The sequence below is a fragment of the Triturus cristatus genome, chromosome 4_1, assembly GCF_964204655.1.
Source record: "Triturus cristatus chromosome 4_1, aTriCri1.1, whole genome shotgun sequence".
In the NCBI taxonomy this organism is placed as follows: Eukaryota; Metazoa; Chordata; class Amphibia; order Caudata; family Salamandridae; genus Triturus; species Triturus cristatus.
Window position 1 is genome coordinate 1,107,943,808 of NC_140585.1, and position 19,257 is coordinate 1,107,963,064.

General features: G+C 45.5%; 1 protein-coding gene across 2 annotated transcripts in view; it reads left to right on the forward strand.

The window, feature by feature from the left end:
- Nucleotides 1-5,577: 5,577 nt before the first annotated feature.
- LAMB4 (laminin subunit beta 4) overlaps nucleotides 5,578-19,257 on the forward strand; it is a 572,267-nt gene continuing 558,587 nt past the window's right edge. The window contains exon 1 of one of the 2 annotated variants that reach the window (XM_085654108.1): nucleotides 5,578-5,689. The gene's annotated coding sequence lies outside the window, so the exon portion shown is untranslated. The remainder of the gene's footprint in view (nucleotides 5,690-19,257) is intronic. The other variant, XM_085654109.1, reaches the window with a different exon arrangement.

Consider the following 19,257-nt stretch of genomic DNA (forward strand, 5'->3'; position numbering starts at 1 on the left):
GGCTGTACATTGAGCACCAGCATTGTTGGGTTGGGTTGCAATGGCAAGCCAATCATCCCTTTAATGTGTCTGAGGATCTCCTTCTAAAAGAGCGTGAGACTAGGGCATGGACACCAGACTTGTAACATATTCCCCACCTGCCAGCATAGCCCATCAGCGATATCATACATCTTTCAGATTTACTTGTGTAACATACCATCACATCAAGATCTTCTATAGTTTCATCTGTTCTGTACTATCTTGCAAAGCGAGAGGATGTCCACTCACAATTTTTCTCATTGGGTTAGAAGGTTTTCTGCCAATGTTTCAGGTAAGACTACTCTTGCGTTTTTTCCCACATCGGTCAGGATTACATAGATATTATAAATTAGATCTTTAGGCCCATCCTTATTAGCAAAGAGATTTTCCAAGGCAGTTAATATTCTAAGTTCTGGGGGCTATTGTCAGGATGAAGAGCCCAAGTAGTAGATGTGGTCTATTTCCTTGAGTTTACAGTCTTGCTGGCATTGAAGAAAGGTTTCAATTTCAGCCCCAAGAATAAATCTCTAAGCATCCCACACTCTCCCTCTGCACAGCGGTCGAGATCCCCCTTGGCAAGGCCCTGTGTAAAATCCAAATTACCCAACAACATACTGTAGGGGTAAGGGAAGGAAGTCAGTGTTTGTTTCCTCGTGAGCAAGTCCAAAAAATGTCATGGCTGGTGATGGAAGTTCAGAATAATAACAGACCTGTGGTCTCACTTGTTTAGCACATGGCATGTGATTCATCACTGCTGCATCAATATGGAGCCAATGGCATTCTGTTTCATGAAGGAACTGCAAAAAACTTTGAAGCTGAGAAGCTTGGTAGTCTTTCTTAAAGCCTGGTAATCGCATGCCGACAGAACTCTTGTGCGTGTTCCATATTTTTCAGGAAATCCTCACTTTTTCACTTGCCTATATAAATGTATCACTTGCCTTCTGTAAAGCCCCTACATTAGCGTCAGGAAGAACCACTGTGAGTGCCCGGTAGAGATACAACAGTCTAAGCCATATGTTCTGCTTAACTACTGCCACCCTGCCCATCCATGAGAGAAAAAGGTCATTCCATTTATGCAAATCGTTAATAATAGCATGCAGTAGGGGAGGGTAATTTACCAAATACAATGAGCAGTGTTTAGAGGTAATATAAATCCCTAGGTATTTCATCTTTTTGGGCAATTTCAAAGGTGTGACTGTGTGAGTAGTTTTTCTTTAATTGCTGGTAGAATACCTACACTGAGCATTACAGATTTGCTAAGGTTGACTTTAAAGCCGTTTCCCATAGAACTCTAAAACCTTCATTGCTCCAGGCATCGAGCATTCAGGCTCCACCAATGTCAGTAGGACGTTGTCATGCAAACAAATGGATTTTATGGTGGTCATCCCCGAAGGGCATTCCCTTGATATCTTGATGCAAAATCCTAGCCACCAGTGGCTCGATTGACAGCACAAATAAAACAAGGTATATGTATGTGATTAATGAACAAGAAATTGAAAGTAATGACCAGGAACTTAAAAACAGCTTGCAAAACAACAGTGCAGATGAGGCGCGGGTTTGCAGCTCAAGAGTACATCTAGTTGTATAATTGAAAATAATTAACATTAATCTGAGATGAATTAATGCTATGCTAAATTGATGGATTCGCCCTCCCCTAACGATCTATGGAGAAATAACCACTGTCAAACTTCCCACCTTACCAAAGATTACTTCTCTGTAGAATGGTTCCACAGTATGCCTTGCTAAACCTTTTTCAACAAATACTTGTTATGATAACTCAGATTGCCAGGTTTTATAAATGGCTTTGTAGTAGCAATAAGAAATTAAGTCGATCTCTTACAAAAAGAAGGTGGACCTTCCCTAAGGAAATCATGCAGCAGGATACAGATGTGTACAGGATTGGTGGAAAAGTACATTTAAGACCATTAATATTTTTAATATGAGAACTGTCGCACTCAAGATGCATTAGGTCGGGCATACTATTAAAACTATACAATCAGTTCAAATGTATACAGCTGGTTAGATGAATATGTTAATGTATTTAAATAATTTGAATAGAATGCATTTATACAAAAATTGGAAGTCGCCTCAGATATTCTACTGTAAAGGTTTAATATGTTTGGAATAATATGCTTAACACTGCTTACAACAGAACTATAACCACTGTTTTGCTAGGAGAGACGATTTCCATACCACAGCAGCTTCTTGGTAAGAAATATTGGTATGGTCCAACAAGATGCTGCATTGTCTTAAATCAGATACAGATATGGCTTCTGTGATGAGATGTTTAATTTACATATGGTTAGAGGGAATAAACAAGCTGTGTAATTTGCAAGTAAACACGATAAAAAAGTGCAGGGTTGTTCAAAGCTGTTGTGGATGAAAAACCAGCTGGGAAAGAAGTTTAGGCTAGAACCTGAATGAAGCTTTTGTATGTCAGTTTTGAAGTCTGGGCTACAATTTTGTCCTTTGATTATAAAAACAACCTGTGAAAGAGTGTATTATTAGTTGGGGTGGATGGTAATAATGTCTCAATCATGTAAGATCTGAGAATAGTTTCAGTAATTTAAATATGAGCTCAACCCCTGTTAGCTATGAAACAGAGAAGACATGCTTAAGGTAAGAAGAAGTGTACAGCAATTAGAGCTACAAAACCAACTAAAACATCAAAAATACAACACAATAAAAATCCCACTCCAATTTAAAAAATATAGAATAGTTTTATGAACAAAGTAACACCATAACAACAAAAATCCAATTAAGAAAAGCTAAGATATGAATTGTTTTCATTTTAAATAACAATAGCTCCAAAAACCATTAAGCGCCAATGTGGGCTAACTGGTTGTGGTAGACCAGGGATTTATTTGAGGCGGACCATGATGGAGAGCAGGTTGGAAACACCAACCAGATTTGACCCGGTCAGAGATTTTACCTCCGGACTTGTGGGCTGATTCATATTTTGAAGGATGGTTTTTACTCCATCAAGGGCACAGAGTAAATTACTCCATCGATCTGACAGAGAAATCCCCTGCCAAATTTTGAATTGTCCATCAGCTCAGACGGCATTTCAACCACAGACAGCAACTGCAGTCAAGGCGATTCCTGCCAATGTATTGGAACTTTGCTGTACGGCTCTGTCAAACATGACAGAGTCAAAATGCAAAGTTTCAAAAGTTATTTTATTTTCAAAAACAAATATTCAAAGTGCGATTTTTTTTAAATAAAAAGTCAATACCCCCCCTTACTATGGGAATCATCTCCCATGGTGAGGGGGCATTTCTAGTTTTTTACTGCCCCTTACTCCCAGGATTTTCTCAAATAAATTCAGCTGGTAGACCATTATGTTGGCGTTAGGTATACTCTATTGCCGTTGCAGCTTGTTGTGCCCCTTTAGTTTAACAGAAGGTCGGCCAACTGACTCTTGGAGTCTACTTCTTTGTCTTGGGTACAAGTAGGGCCTTATCCAGCACTTCAGGTGTCCACACAGGTCTAAAGTAGCAGGTACAGTCCTTATTCTGTTCTTTCACAGGTCTAAGGTGTTTTTTTGAGGATGCTAGTGTAGGTCATATTTATGCCTGTCACTAGCTTGTGGGTGGAGGGAAAAAGTTATTTGGGGTAAACATACCCACTTTTGCAGCTGTACCCATGTGCCCTAGTACAAACAATCCCACAGTGCCCCTCTCTGCCTAAATGTAGGATGGTAAAACGCTTTTTTTCCTTGTACAGAGGATGAGTGTCCACCTCGGAGGTGTAGTTAGGGAAATAAGCAAGTATTCCTCAGTGGTCACTTCAAATCAGTTCTGTGGGCAGCTTCCTGCCAGATTGGGCACATACAGTAAGGTGATGTACAGGTACCATCTGACATCTGACTGTGACAGGGGATGCCCCTTTGAAGTTAATCAAGTTCCTGGGCACTGCTCAAATGGCCATCCTGCCAGAAGAACAGAAACATCTTCCCACACGCAGGCCTCTTGTTCTCCTCTGGGAGCAGTTTCCATACCTCATTCAGGGTTTGAGCACTCAGAGGGCTGCAGCTGCTGGCTAATGCACATTATCCTCCATAGACTTTAGGCAGAGAAAAGGTAGCTTTTTAAAAGCATCTGTTCTTTCATAGTTATTAAAATGTCAATGTCACCAGTGAATTGGGCTTTTAATAAATATTACCAAGAGTCCAAGATTGACATCTCTAGGTGTTTTCTAACCACAGATCGTATTATTAAATACAATTATTCATCCCAGTGTTTTTTTATGGAGCAGCCAGCCTTGCTACAGTTTAAATAGCTTTTAGTTGCTAGTCACTGTGAATGTGATTATAAGTTATTTTGCTGTGTCACTTTTACTTGGGGTGGGTAGTGATTAGTTACTCTACCTTGTGTGCTCTATTTCTTTCTTTTAATTTGATTTGAGAATTCCAATTTGTCTGTCCATTAAATATCTATGTATCTCCCTACAGGCCTCACTAGAAGAACTACTAATCATGAGTATAAAAGAAAACGTTAAATGTGCCCAAATTTGGGAGATAGTGTGACTGTTGTCTGAATTAATGGCATGTTTCAATTAAATAAATAGGGATCATGGTCTGATGAATGCCATGGATCCTCCTTCAGGCCATTAGGCAGAAACATGTTGACCAGAACGAAGCAGGAGTAATTACCTTCGTATGCATCAACCTTGCTATTTTTAACCATCCTTTAGGAACTCATAAGAGTAAAAGGATACTTGAGCTACCTTGGTGATTATTTATCTTACTGTGACAGATCCCCCTTTTTCCCTTTCATCTTCACTGAGAGCTTCCTACTCATGTAGGAAGCCCATTCGCTAATATATTAAATCTTGGTGAATAAGGAGACCTGAGAATGAAGCATGTCACCAGGGTAGGTGCTAAGGTTCTTCTTAACATGTTTGGGAACTTTTTGCATTGCATGTGCTGATACATATCTCTGGACACTTATATGGGGTACCTAAAATTGAATAATTTCTATGGTTACTACAGATGTATATTTTTGTAAAAAATTGATTTCTAATTTGAGTTGATTATTAGTGATTTGTAGGGTGCATCCCCTGTTGGCCCGACCCCTTCTTGTTCCTTCCCTCAATATAATCAGTGGAGGTGCCTGTTATATGTATCAATCTATAGCCACCACTACTCACTCTATCCTGTTCACCGATACTACTGTAATCACACGTACTTCTGATACATGAGGCAAGCCAAGCATCTACCAGACCCCATAATTTACCGCTTTTAGCGCCTAACTATCAGTTAACGCACATCTACTTTGTTGTAGTTTTTATCACACTGGAAAGTGTTGGCGGGTGGCAGTAATCACTCTGTGCCAATTGAAAGACAAATAAATATATGAATTCACTTGCTAGTGAATAAATAAATATTTGATGGCATTGGGGAAACCATTTCTGAATAATCATGAGGCTGTCGTTAGCACGGAATTCTTCCCATTGCTCAAGTCCTACTGTCAACCTGAAACAAAACGCACAGATCACATAAATCAGGTTTCCGGCTTGTTTCTGAAGTCTTTCTGTTTTTTTAACATTTAGGTGCCTGGGGGAAAGTATTCCGTGCTTTATTCGTGTTCTCTCTCCTGGGTATGTCTTCACATGCTCCGCGCCCTCCAAGGAGCTCTCCTGCTCGCAGACCTTCCCCCTCACAGCCAAGGTAAGCTTATTCTTTCTGATGCGCTTTCAACAGCCGGACTGTCATTTCTCGTTGGTGAAAAGTGCAGCGAAATAACTAATGTTTCGGCACGGAGCACGTGCGTGCAGCGCTGGGCTATATATAACGCCGACGGTTCACTTGTGCACACAGTGGCGTAATAAAAGGTTAAGGGGCCCCCCTGCAAGGTGCACAGGCGGGCCCCTGCTCCGGATTTTATCCGGAGCTATCAGTCCCGAGAACTGTGCTGAGGGGGGCCCCTGCCGCCCGAGCCCCCTCACCCCCCCCCCCCCTCCCCACCGGCGGGGCCTGTGTTACGCCCCTGTGTGCACAATATATTTGCGTTTAAGTGCCAAGAAGTACACCTGGGTGCCAAGAAGTACTCCTGCGCGTTAAAGCGCTACTGGAACGTTTAAACGACGTAGAATGTCCCCACCACCCTTTGCCCTACTATTATAAAAAGTGTCAAGGAATGTGTCTTGGGTACATTTTCCTGGTGTTCCATGTGAATAAATATACTTTAGACAGCGGCTGGTGCTCGGAGCTTCCCTATTCCTCGGACACTAGTGTTGTAGTGATGCAGGGTTCATTGAGCTAGTCCTGCTGGGACTCTTTTCCAGGATGCTAGGAGGGTTTAATGCACGCGATAATGATCTACCGGCCTCCTCATGACCTTGCAGCGGTTTGCAGCGCATCTGACACAGTTTTGCAACGTTTACAGATTCCAATGATTAATTTGGTGATGGTGAAGTTGTGCAGCATTTCCACATTACACAGATTTTGTCTGGCGTCGGTGCAGTTGTGTAACATCGCCAGATTGCACTGACTGCTTTATGCAGTGAAGATATGCAACAATATTTATAGATTACAGTGATTTTACTAATTCTTCTAGTGCAGTTTTGTACCTTTTACAGATTACATAGATTGCCTTGATGTTGTTGCTCTAACGTTTGCAGAGTGAAGAGACTGCGTTGATGCAGTTTTCCAAAATGTTCAAATTGCATAGACTCTATTGGTGCAGTTTTACACTAATATTTAGGGATTTCGAAAATTGCGCCTGTGCTGGTGCAGTTTGCAACATTTCCAGATTATATAGGATGCACTGGTGCAGATTTGTACCAATTCTGAAAATGAGGATTGCTTGGTGTCGGTGAAGTTTTCACATTTCTGGGCTACATAAATTAGGTTATCCTGTTGCAAGGGCGGGATTGCAACATTTCAAAGTGGCCCAGATCGCCCTAGTGCCTGGCCAGTTTTGCAAGATTTCTGAATTACATGCATATCTCTGGTGCCAATATAACCTTTCAAGAAAATTTGCACCACCAGGCAAGTGCAAGAATGATATTTACAGTAAGTGAGAAGTTCAAAAATTACATTTTGCAATAGTTCTTCCTTATAAAGGATGGTTTAAAGCTATATTGTCACCAGTTTGGACTTGATATATGGAAATATCATTTCAAAATTGCACGCCCCAGATGCAAACTATGGGCAATATGTATCAATTTTCACTCCCCACGAAGCAGCATCCAACGTTGTTGTGCTGCAATGCATGAAAAGGAAAGAACAGAACAGTGCCATATCTACCAACACATGGCGCTGATACTCCCACAGCGCTGGCGGATTTAAGGTTGTCTTTTGCCAATTCACAAACGTGTATGATGTCAAGAATGGGTTTTATTTTGGAAGGGGACACAAGCAAAGTCATACAAGTTATGAAAAAACGAGTGTTCTCAAACTTTACACCTGCCTCGAGGAGGCATACATTTTTGGTACCAATCCTGGTCTACCAATGATAAGAGACAGAGATGTTCGTCAACACCCATGGGTGGTTGCATGGGAACGCCATGTACTAACCATGGAATGCCGCATTGAGGCAAAGTAGCACATAGCGCTACTTTAGGCTACAAATCACGCTTTGCGTTGAAAAGTAAATCCCAATACCACACTTTGTGCTGAGTTTGTGCCCCTTTTGTGAAGCAAACCCAGAGCAAAATGTGAGTAAATTTCCCACTATGCATTCCATCCCTTGGCCCTAACTTCCAACCACTCAATGAGAACATGAATGGTTTGGCATTTTAAAAATACCTACTGTTTCTGTATTAGTTAGGGACGACCGGGACAACAAGAAACTGAGTCATATAGGAGGAGTCTCAGGAGCCACAGTGCATGCTGCAAGAGGGGTCCCATCACTTTGTGTTATGCCACTGTGACACCATTTAGGTTCTTCAGGCCCAGGGACCACCTGCAAGCCTCCAGGACAGTGGTGTGGGGGAGGGGTTCTTAAATACCCCCAGACTGGGTTGATAAGGCGAGCCCTGGCCGGCTCCGGGCACACGCCAAAGAGTTAGTCTCTACCGCTGCACTATGTTTTAACAAGGGAGACGTTGACTGTTAATGCCCTGACTTGTCTAGGCGTTTAGTGAATACACAGAAAAGGTCTGAGGTTGTTTTTAAGCGACTCGCTTTGCTGGCAGAAACACTCCGCTGCCTGGGAGCTCCGCTGGCTTTGTCTACTCTTCAGCTGACATTGGTGTCCGTCGGGCAAAGAAGGCGGGAGCAACGCCGACTTCCCTTTCCTTCTTTTTACTGTCACCCACTCACCCCGGCAGATCAAATGACCTGCTGAATACCGCCCGTCAGAAATTAGAAAGGCAGTGTGTTTCAAAACCCCCCCAAAGCAACATTCGCCAATCTTGTTGTCTGTACTTAATGTGTGAAGTAATAAGTGACAGGGCCCGAACTAAAGCTCAGAAGCCCGCGGCAAACGATATTGAAGATCAGGGGGCCGAATACCTAGGCTGTGTGATCTTGAGCTCACCTCGTGCCGCTTTAATCCACCACCTTCCTCTTTCTCTCACTCTTCAATGTTCTTTTTCATCCCTGCTTTACCCCTTTGTCAATGTATTTCCCGCTTTCTTTTCCTCCTCCTTTCCCCCTTTTGTGTTTTTTTCTCTCTCGACCAAAAACTGTGGAGCAAAAAAAAGAGCCGATCCCCTAAAATGAGTGCGGATGTGCCCCACCTGCAACCGCCATCTCAAATTAAGCACTGCCTGTTCAGATTAAAAACACAGGTGTTTGCTGTGTGATTTATGTCATTTTGTAATATCTGTGCATTTTTGTGGTTTTGTGTCATTTTTTGTTCTACTCTACCATATGTGTTAAGTGTGGTATATGTGTTCCTTTAACTGTTCCAATATGTTTTAAGTATATTGTCTTTGTTATGCCGTGCTATATCTGGTGTGCTGCATGCACCGTTTTAAAAGTGGCATATTGTAATATATTTGTAAAGTTGTGTGTGTTGATTGCATTGTGTTTTTTTGAGTTGATTGTACTGCTATGTGTTACATGTTTGATAGACATGCTGTGCTAAGTGTGTGCTATAGTGTTTCATATGTATTATGAGTTGTGTTCTATTGTGTTTGTGTCCGGTGCTGAGTTATATATGTTGTGTTCGGGAACGGTTGTTTGTAGGATTTTTTGGGTCCCACTCCCGGGCAGAAAGGGAATGTGTGATGCTTCTGTACTTTGCATACAACGTGACACGTTCAGAGCTGTTTGCTTCTCAATAAAGGATTCAGATCCCGAAGCAGCTTTGTGCAGACTCCTCCTGAGCTACACCGCCTCCCTCTCGGCCACCTGCAGGCACCGCCTCCCTATTGGCCACCTGCAGGCACCGCCTCCCTCTCGGCCACCGGCAGGCACCGCCTCCCTATTGGCCACCTGCGGGCACCGCCTCCCTCTCGGCCACCGGCAGGCACCGCCTCCCTATTGGCCACCTGCAGGCACCGCCTCCCTCTCGGCCACAGGCAGGCACCTCCTCCCTCTCGGCCACCTGCAGGCACTGCCTCCCTCTCTGCCACCTGCAGGCAGTGGCGCCCTTTCAACAGGTCATAAAGGGCTGAAGGGCTGAGAGCTGCTTATCATCTTAGAGGGATACAACTGTGGGGGAACTAAAGTGCGTGACAATGGGCGTCCAGTGGTGTCTCAGTATGGGCAGCAGGCAGAGGCAACTAGAGCCAATTTTCAGAGGGGGGCTGCTAAGAAAAAAATTCGGGGTGGGGGGCTAATTCTTCAATCAATAGGCAGAGTGGAGCTGCAAGGGCTCTAAGGGGTGAAAAACATTAAAGCCTCATTAACAAGCAAATGGTCTTTGAAAGACCTGTGAAGTACTCGGGTGCGGCTGTGTGTGTGCCGGGGAAGCTGGGGAGGGGGGGGGGGGGGGGGCGGGGAATGGAAACCCTTTGAGCACAATGGGCGTTGCGCGCCTGGCAGCAGGACAGAATGTCTGACTACAGGACAAACCTGCAGAATGTCTCCCTCCGCAACTGGGACTATAGGAGCGGCCCCCTTTACTAGGCCTCGCAGTGCTACATCATGGCTGCGAGGTCCAGGCGAGAGGGCCACTGTGGGCTCACTTGCAGTGTGACACCGCTCTCTCAGTTGGATGAGCAGGATTCACAAGAGGACCGGTGCCCCATGACCTGACTGTCTTACACTAGTGCGGGGTGTGGCCCTGGGCAGCTGCCCACCTGGCCAATGCCAAGTGCCTCTCTGACTGTATTGTTTGTGCTGTGTTTTGCTGTGCTAATATGCGTTTTGGAATATTGTATGTGCTGGGCCATGTTCTTTGTGTTGTGTTGAGTGACACTTCATTCTTACATTGTGTAAAGTGCCACATGTGCCATGATGAGGGCAGTTACTAACCAATCCTCTCTCGTGTTTGTTATGTCATTCCACGCGCCATTGGCTGTTTCATAACAATTCACTGAGTCTGGCACTCAGACCCAGACAGTGGCTGCAAGTGCCACCTCTGAAAGGCGTCCATTACTATCTACATACATCTAAACATGAGGGCAGATGTACAAAACGATGCAGCACAACTTTGTGTGCCGAAATCAAACCAGCCTGTGCTCACAACAGCTCTGTAAAATCACTGTTGTGAACCTGCATTGCACATTGGCAGAGGTGAACAGGCCATTGGGGAAATGGGAGACTTTGTGACAGGGCGCCGGTCTGGGTCAGTGTTAGCATTTGTAGCATGTCAGGCGTCAGATACCTAAGCTCTTCCGTCTTGTCAAGGACACATGCCTTTCAGTTTCACTAGAGGCCTGTCTACATCTGCCTGCCTATTAACCTTGTAACAGCCACGCCCAGGAGGGGCGGGAGGTTCCTCAGTGCCGTAAAATCCCCCCCCCGAGGTTGAAATGGATGCGTCCATTTCGCTTTCACTCAAGGCGCTGCAACAATTAAAATGCCAGCCCCGCGCAGGTGGCAGCTTGCTGTGCAGAGGCCAAGAATGCAACAAACGCATTCCAAGGCGCTGCAGCAGACGTCGCCTATGGCACAACTGGAAATGTGTCAAAAGGCCATCTCTTTCCACCCCTCCCCCGCCCCTGCTCTCATGGTCACACCCTCTTATCGTTTATGAATGTGTTACAAGTCCCACCCGTCGACAACCAATCACAGCCTCACACTCACACAAGCAGAAGTGATGGCCCATCGCAATAAAAAACATAAAAGTGAAGATTTCACACAACTAGTTGACTTGCAGTTTTGGAAAGTCACTTTATGCTAAGAACAATAACGTACAAGTATGTCAGCTTTCTATTGGCTTGTGAAATATCAGATATTAAATACAAATTTCAGCGCAAAAAAATCCTCAAAAGAAAAACACATTTTAAGATTCCTGTGAATATTCGAGCCATTCAACAAACTCCTGTTGTAGTTGTTTTTATTAACATGTTAGTTAACAAGTCTTGCTCCACAATGACCCCGACATACCTATTATATCTTGAAGTGCAGGATAGATGTCAACATCTATACAACCAGCGCTGCCAATATCCTATCACTATCAACAGCCAGCAATCAAGAAGCGCCCCCTGCCAATATCCAAGGCCACTAAGCGACAAACAACCGCTGCCAACATTAGTATCACTAATCAACACACCATCACTGCCAAAATCCCCATCAGATATCAGTGCACTACTAATGCCAATAGCCAGTATCAGCTATCAAAACACAATCATTGTGAATATCCAGGACAATCAATTAGTACACCATCAATGCTAAAAATCAGAATTAACAATCAGCACCCCCTCACTGTTAAGCGTCATCAGTACACCATCACTGCCAATAGCAAGACCCACTGCCAAAAGCTTGCAAAAATAGTATTCAACTAATCTATTGTCACTAGCCACCACCATCACACCACCACTACCACTAGCCAATATCACCAATCATTGCTGTAAATATCCAGCATCACCAATCAGAATGCCATCTCTGCTGGGAGCATTCATTATTAATTCACACATCATCACTGTCAATTGTGAGCATAACCAACCAGCACGATCATTCACAGTACCTGGCATTAACCTCAAAACACAGGCCTTGTCAATAGCCAACACCCCAATAAGCATACCATCAATGGCAAAAACCAGCATCGCGGATAAACGTACCACCATTGAATACTGAAATCCACAATCACTACCAATAGCCAACATCACCCAATTCGCACACAATAACTGCCATTAACCTGAATCACCAATCAATTCACATGCTCTAACTGTAGCCAACAAAGATCAATCAGCACTTCAATTAATGCTGATAGCCAGCATTACCAAAACCATAACATCAGTACCAATAGCCATCATCAGCAATCAACGAACCGTCATTACCAATGGATTCACAATCACTGCTGAAAGTCGACATGACAAAAACAACACACCACTATAACCAAAAGCCAACATTACTAATCAACTCATTATCATTATCAGTAATGAGCATAACCATTCAAGCCCCAGTCACTGCCAATAGTCAGCATCGCACATAAACACACTATTACTGCCATGAACCAGCATCACATATCGGCACAATAGTAGCATTAATACCCCGAATCACCACCCAGCACACCATCAGCCCAATAGCCAGCATCATAAATCACACATCATAATTCCCAATAATAAGCACCAGCAGTTAGTACACCACCACTGCCAATAATCAGCTTTCCTAATAAACACACCAATTACTGCCGATAGCCAGCGTCACTAATCAGCACACCATCAATACTAAAAGACAGCATCACTAATCAATATAGTAGTGTTGCCAATATCAATATCACTAATCAGCTTCTAAACTGTTATCATCATTGATAATAGTTGCCATCACCAATTAGCACACCATGTATGATTTTACAAGAAGGTTCCCCTTTTTTCTTTAATAGACGTAGACGTTTGAACTTAACTGAGGTATACATTTTGTCTGTTCTTTTTTCGTTATTTTATCTTTTGCACAGATATAGTTATTCTAAATAATCTAAAATGACAGTTGATAACAGCATCAGCAGACATCACACCATCACTGCCAACAGTTCGGATCAGCAAGCAGCACGACGTCAATAGCAACAACCATTAACACAGTTCAGCACACCAATATTCCCAGTAATCAGCACCAATGATTAGTGCACCATAAATGCCTACAATCTGCACCATGCACCAACACACCATCATTGCCAAAGGTCAGCATCACCAGGCAACATTACTAACCAAGACACAAGCAGTGCTACACTTTCACCACCAATAGCCATCAGTCAGCAGACAATTACTGCCAATGGCCAACATCACGTAACGCAAACATCTGCACCGATAACAGTATCAGCAAACATAACACCATCACACACATTAACCAGAATTGCCAATCAGCACAGCATCATTGCCAAGACCGAGCATCGAAAATCAGTGCAGCATCACTGTCAACAGCTAGACTCTGTAATCGTGGTATGGTACCAGGATATCATTGTCAGAATATCATCTCACATAAATATCCTGTCTAGATATTATTTAAAAAATATCTCACCGTGTGTGTTAATAATAGAAAATCTGCATTAAAGGCAACATTTAGGACATGATGTTTAAGTCAGGTGAATATCTTGACATACAGACCTAGTCAGCACACCATCAGTTCTACCAATTAGCAATCCCTCCCAGAAGACAGCATCACCAACATGCACTCTATACCTGTTAATAGCCAGCATTGAACGTCAACATAACAGAATCACTAATGAGTGTCAGCGAACATCATCAGCCATCACTACCAATAGCCATCACCACCACAAACCAGCATCACTAAGCAACCCAATATCATTGCCAATATGTAGCTTCACCCCAGATTTTTGGCTTATGTTGCTGAGCCTGTTCTTTGCTGGCCAGAGATCTCTGTGCAATGTACCCTTACTTGCTAAGCAGTGGTAACGTGCTTGTGCTCTCCCCTCTAAACATGATAGAACTGGTATACAACTAATTTGCTCATTTAATGTATTTGTAAGTCCTTAGTATATGGTATTACATGTACCCAGAGCCTGTAGATTAAATACTGCTATGGGGGTGCAGCACTCTTTGTGTGACACATGAAAGAGTCACTTTAAAACCTGTGTCCAGGCCTGTCCCTACTGCCTAGGTGTGCAGCGTAAACTGTCATTTAGACCTGGCACATAAACCTTTTACCAGGACGAAATCTTCCACTTTAATATTTACTCCTTACCCCTAAGGTAGGCCCTAAATGCCCATAGGACACGGTGCATGGTATTTAAAAAGTAGGACATGCATATCAAGGGGCATATTTATCAAGAGTATGCGTCAAATTTGCACCGCAAAACATGGTGCATGCACAACGCAAAACCTAGACTGGTACTATTAGGAGCTAGCATCACCAACCAACCAATTGTTACTAGTAATAGCCAGGCAGCATCACCAATGAATGCATTAGCATTACCAATGGGCAAATCATCAATCACCACAATGACACGTCTAACAGCTAGTATCACCAATCAACACACAACTGTTACCAATAGCCAGCATTATTTATAAACACAAAAACATTATCAATAGCCCTTATCACCAATGAATAGACCAGTGATCAGAGTAAGTGACATCTACTTTAGCACAACTACTCTGCCAGTAGCTAGTATCACTAGTCAATAACTAGGATCACCACTCACATGCCAGTAGGTTCATCACCAATCAACACGACAGCTGTGATAATAGCCATTATCATCAATCAACAGACCAGTACTGCCAAAAGCTAGCTTAATGACCAAACAAACCAACAGTAAAAATAGCCAGCATGACCAATCTGCCACACTAGGTCTGCCAATGCTAAGCATTATCAGTGAACAAACCATTAACACATACATTTTCCCATATGTAAAAGACAACCGGAAAATTAATGCTTGTTTTACTTGTCATTTTTATACCAGTTATATGTGTGGCTTGGCTTATTAATGTGTTTTCCAATGTTACTCAAAGCACAGTGCTTCCTTTATGTATGCTGAATTATGGAGCTGCCATACTCAAGCCTGCTAGCACAATAAGGCACGTGGAGGCTCTTCACATGACTATTATTAAAACAGGAGTAATACAACTATGCTACAGGACAGGTAGTTCTTACATCTTAGGTAGGAATTGATGACGTTTGTTTGATTAACTATATTTTGGACATACCTAGCCCTGCTGTTGCCTGCTTGCCCTTCGTTGGGGGCTAGAGACCGAAGGAGGACAAAGGGGGCCAGACAGCGGACCGGGAGCTGGGGGAGTTCAGGACTACACTCCCCAGCGTCCCCTGTGGCTTCCAGCGCAGCTGCGCAGCCGCCAACACCTGTTTAGTGCCAGGAGGCACATTTAAAATCTTCCAGGGGCTCCCACAGCACGGGAGGCCCTGCTGTTGCCTGCTTGCCCTCCATTGGGGGCCAGAGACCGGAGGAGGACAAAAGGGGCTAGAGAGCGTACCGGGAGCTGGGGGAGTGCAGTACTACACTTGCCAGCATCCCCTGCGGCTTCCAGTGCAGCCGCGCAGCCGCCAACGTTTGTTTAGCACCAGGAGGCGCCTTTAAAACCTTACAGGGTCTCCCGCAGCGTGGGAAGCCCTGCTGTTGCTTACTTGCCCTCCGTTGGGAGCCAGAGACCGTAAGAGGGCAAAGGGGGCCAGAAAGCGGACTGGGAGCTGGGGGAGTGTAGGACAACACTCACCAGCATACCCTGCGGCTTCCAGCACAGCCGTGCAGCCACCAACGTTTGTTTAGCGCAGGAGGCGCCTTTAAAACCTTACAGGGGCTCCCACAGCACGGGAAGCCCTGCTGTTGCCTGTATGCCCTTCGTTGGGGGCCAGAGACCGGAGGAGGACAAAGGGGGCCAGAGAGCTGACCAGGTGCTGGGGGAGTGCAGGACTACACTACCCAGCGTTCCCTTCGGCTTACAGCGCAGCCGCACAGCCGCCAACGTTTGTTTAGCGGCAGGAGGTGCCTTTAACCCCTTGCATGCTCATGACGGAACCACGCCGTCATGAGCCACGGGTGGCGTGTGCTCATGACGGCGTGGTTCCGTCATGAGCATGGCGGTGCCGCGCTCACCTCGCACCCCCCCAGCGCCGTGGTGGAATTCGCGCCGCAGCGAAGGGGTTAAAACCTTACAGGGGCTCCCGCAGTGCGGGAAGCCCTGCTGTTGCCTGCTTGCCCTCCGTTGGGGGCTAGAGACTGGAGGAGGACAAAGGGGGACAGAGAGCGGACCGGGAGCTGGGGGAGTGCAGGACTACACTCCCCAGCATCCCCTGCGGCTTCCAGCGTTGCGGCCAACTTTTCTTTAGTGCCAGGAGGCACCTTTAAAACTTTACAGGGGCTTCCGCAGAGTGGAAAGCCCTGCTGTTGCCTGCTTGCCCTCCGTTGGGGGCCAGAGACCGGAGGAGGACAAAGGGGGCCAGAGAGCGGACCGGGAGCTGGGGGAGTGCAGGACTACACTCCCAGCATTCCCTGCGGCTTCCAGCGCAGCCGCCAACTTTTGTTTAGCGCCAGGAGGTGCCTTTAAAACCTTACAGGGGCTTCTCCAGCGCGGTAAGCCCTGCTGTTGCCTGCTAGCCCTCCGTTGGGGGCCAGAGACTGGAGGAGGACAAAGGGGGCCAGAGAGCGGACCTGGAGCTGGGGGTGTGCAGGACTACACTCCCCAGTGTCCCCTGCGGCTTCTAGTGCAGCCGCACAGCCACCAATGTTTGTTTGGCGCCAGGAGGTGCCTTTTAAACCTTACAGGGGCTCCTGCAGCAAAGATGCCTAGGAACTCTGCATCTATTATATCCTACCTGACCTCCGTGGTGGGTGCCCTGAACAAGGAAATTCATAACGCTGAGGTGGAGCTAGGTTTAAGTCCCGACATGCCTGGGAGTGCAAATGCAAACGCATCAGACAGCACACCAAAAAATACAGTTCCCATTGAGCCGAGAGTACTGATAATCAGTTTTTTCGTCATTAGCACTTATGGCCAATCTTAAATCTGGGTCGCCTCTTGACCCATGCCCGGCCAAATTCTTGGCGAAAATGGCTGAAGTTGTAAATCCATTGGCAAACCCACTTTTGAATCTCTCCTTGAGTCGGGGGGTGGTCCCGCAGGCCTGGAAGCAGGCGATGGTTATCCCCCTTCTTAAGAAGCCCGACCTGGATTCTGAGGTTTTGGCCAACTATAGGCCCATCTCTCTTCTCCCTGCGCTGGCTAAGATCTTGGAGAAGCATGTTCACATTGTGCTCTCCAATTTTTTGGAATCGCACAATTTGCTGCACCCTACTCAATCTGGCTTCCGCCCCAATTTAAGCACCGAGACGGCGCTTCTGGAGGTGTCGGAAACCATTAAAGAGGTACTAGACTCGGGGGGCAAAGCTATGCTTGTAATGCTTGATTTGTCGGCGGCTTTTGACACCGTCCCACACGAGGGTCTCCTCTCCAGACTTTAGGAGATCGGTCTGAGGGGGACGGTGTTCAGCTGGTTCAGATCATTCTTGGATGGCCGTCGACAAACGGTCTGGGTCTCACCCAGCTCTGCCGTGATGCCGCATTTGGGAGTCGGAGTTCCGCAGGGCTCTGTGTTGAGCCCGACTCTTTTCAACATCTTTATGACCCCTTTGGCGGCATTGGCGGAGTCTTTTGGGGCCCAGATCGTCTCCTATGCCGACGATACACAGCTCCTCTTTTCGTGCAGGAAAGGAGAAGATTTTGATGGAGAGAGTATCCGTGAGTGCCTTGGGGCTGTTTTTAAATGGTTCCAGCTTAACAGCCTCAAGTGCAACTCAGATAAATCTGAGGTACTCTTCTTCGGATGCTCATCTGACCCAGACTGGCAGGAGTGGTGGCCTGTTAATATGTTTCCTCCAGCGTGTTCGTCCCAGCTAGCTAAGAATTTGGGGATCAGGATTGATAATGGCCTGACGTTAATATCTCAGATTCTTGGTCTTACGGGAACATGTTTTGGCCTCCTTAGGATGCTCCGCAAGTTTCTTCCCTTGCTGTCAGAAGATCATAGGAAGACGACGGTGCAGGCCTTAATTGGTTCAAGACTGGACTACTCCAACGTCCTATATCTTGGCCTACCGGAATATCTCCTGCAACGATTGCAGGTGGTCCAGAACTCGGCCGCGCGGGCCATTTTTGGCCTACATAGGCGAGCCAGAGCATCCGGTCTTTTGCAGTCACTTCATTGGCTGCCTATCCGGAAACTGATAATTTTCAAGGCCTTGACTTTGGCTCATAAGGCTCTCCATGCTTCGGGAGCAAAATACCTCCAAAGGAGGATTGCCTTGTACCATCCGGCCCGATCTTTGAGGTCTGAATCGCTGTTCCTTGCTGTGGTTCCCCGAGTAAAAAGGGCTCGCATTGGAGGTCGCTCTTTTAAGCTGCTGGCGCCACAGTGTTGGAATACTTTGCCTTTGGCATTTCGCAGCACTATCAATTTACTGACTTTTAGGAAGGGCCTTAAAACTTGGCTTTTTGCCCCTTAATTCACTCTTTTTCTCTTTTGTTGGGTTTGTCTCATCTTTTTTTTTCTTTATTTGAGTTGTGTTACTTTGCCATAGGTTTTGTCAATAAAGCGCCGGGACACTCTATGGAGTAGCTGTGCGCTATAAAAGACCATATTAACATAACATAACATAACAACATAATCAAGCAGGGAACAGGAGGGGAGCGCATTCATTATACCCTGTGATAGTCCGGTACGGGGGACCAGGGTGGAAAATGAAGAGGCCCGGAGAGGTGATGGATCTAGGCAGAAGGCCCCACCATCCAATCTAGGGAAGAAGAAAGGGAAAAAAAGGCCAAGCAAATCTGGACAATTATCTGTGGATGCGACCCACAACCAGGCTGGAGATTTGGACTCACAAGCTGAGGCAGCAGTGCAGAAAGTGCTGGCAGACATTTTCAACTTACGGTTAGAGCCTATTCTTTCCAACATTGTTAAAGACATTGCCATCCTGCTTACTGCCGTAGAGGGGATTAAGGCTAAACTGCAACACCTTGAGACCCAATTAGGGGGCTCTAAAATGGCATGTGATATCTCTAATGACAACCCCATCCCTCGGGCAGAAACACAGCCCACAGGTGATAGCAGGGTGGTGGGGAACCAAAACCAAAATCTACCTAAGAATAACTAGGAAGGTAACCCTGGAATGATTATAGGTGCATGCATAGGGAGTCAGGCAGGGGAAAACATTTGTTTCAATACTGAGCCACCTAGAGGTCTTCCGCCAAATGCTATGGTTCTGGCTC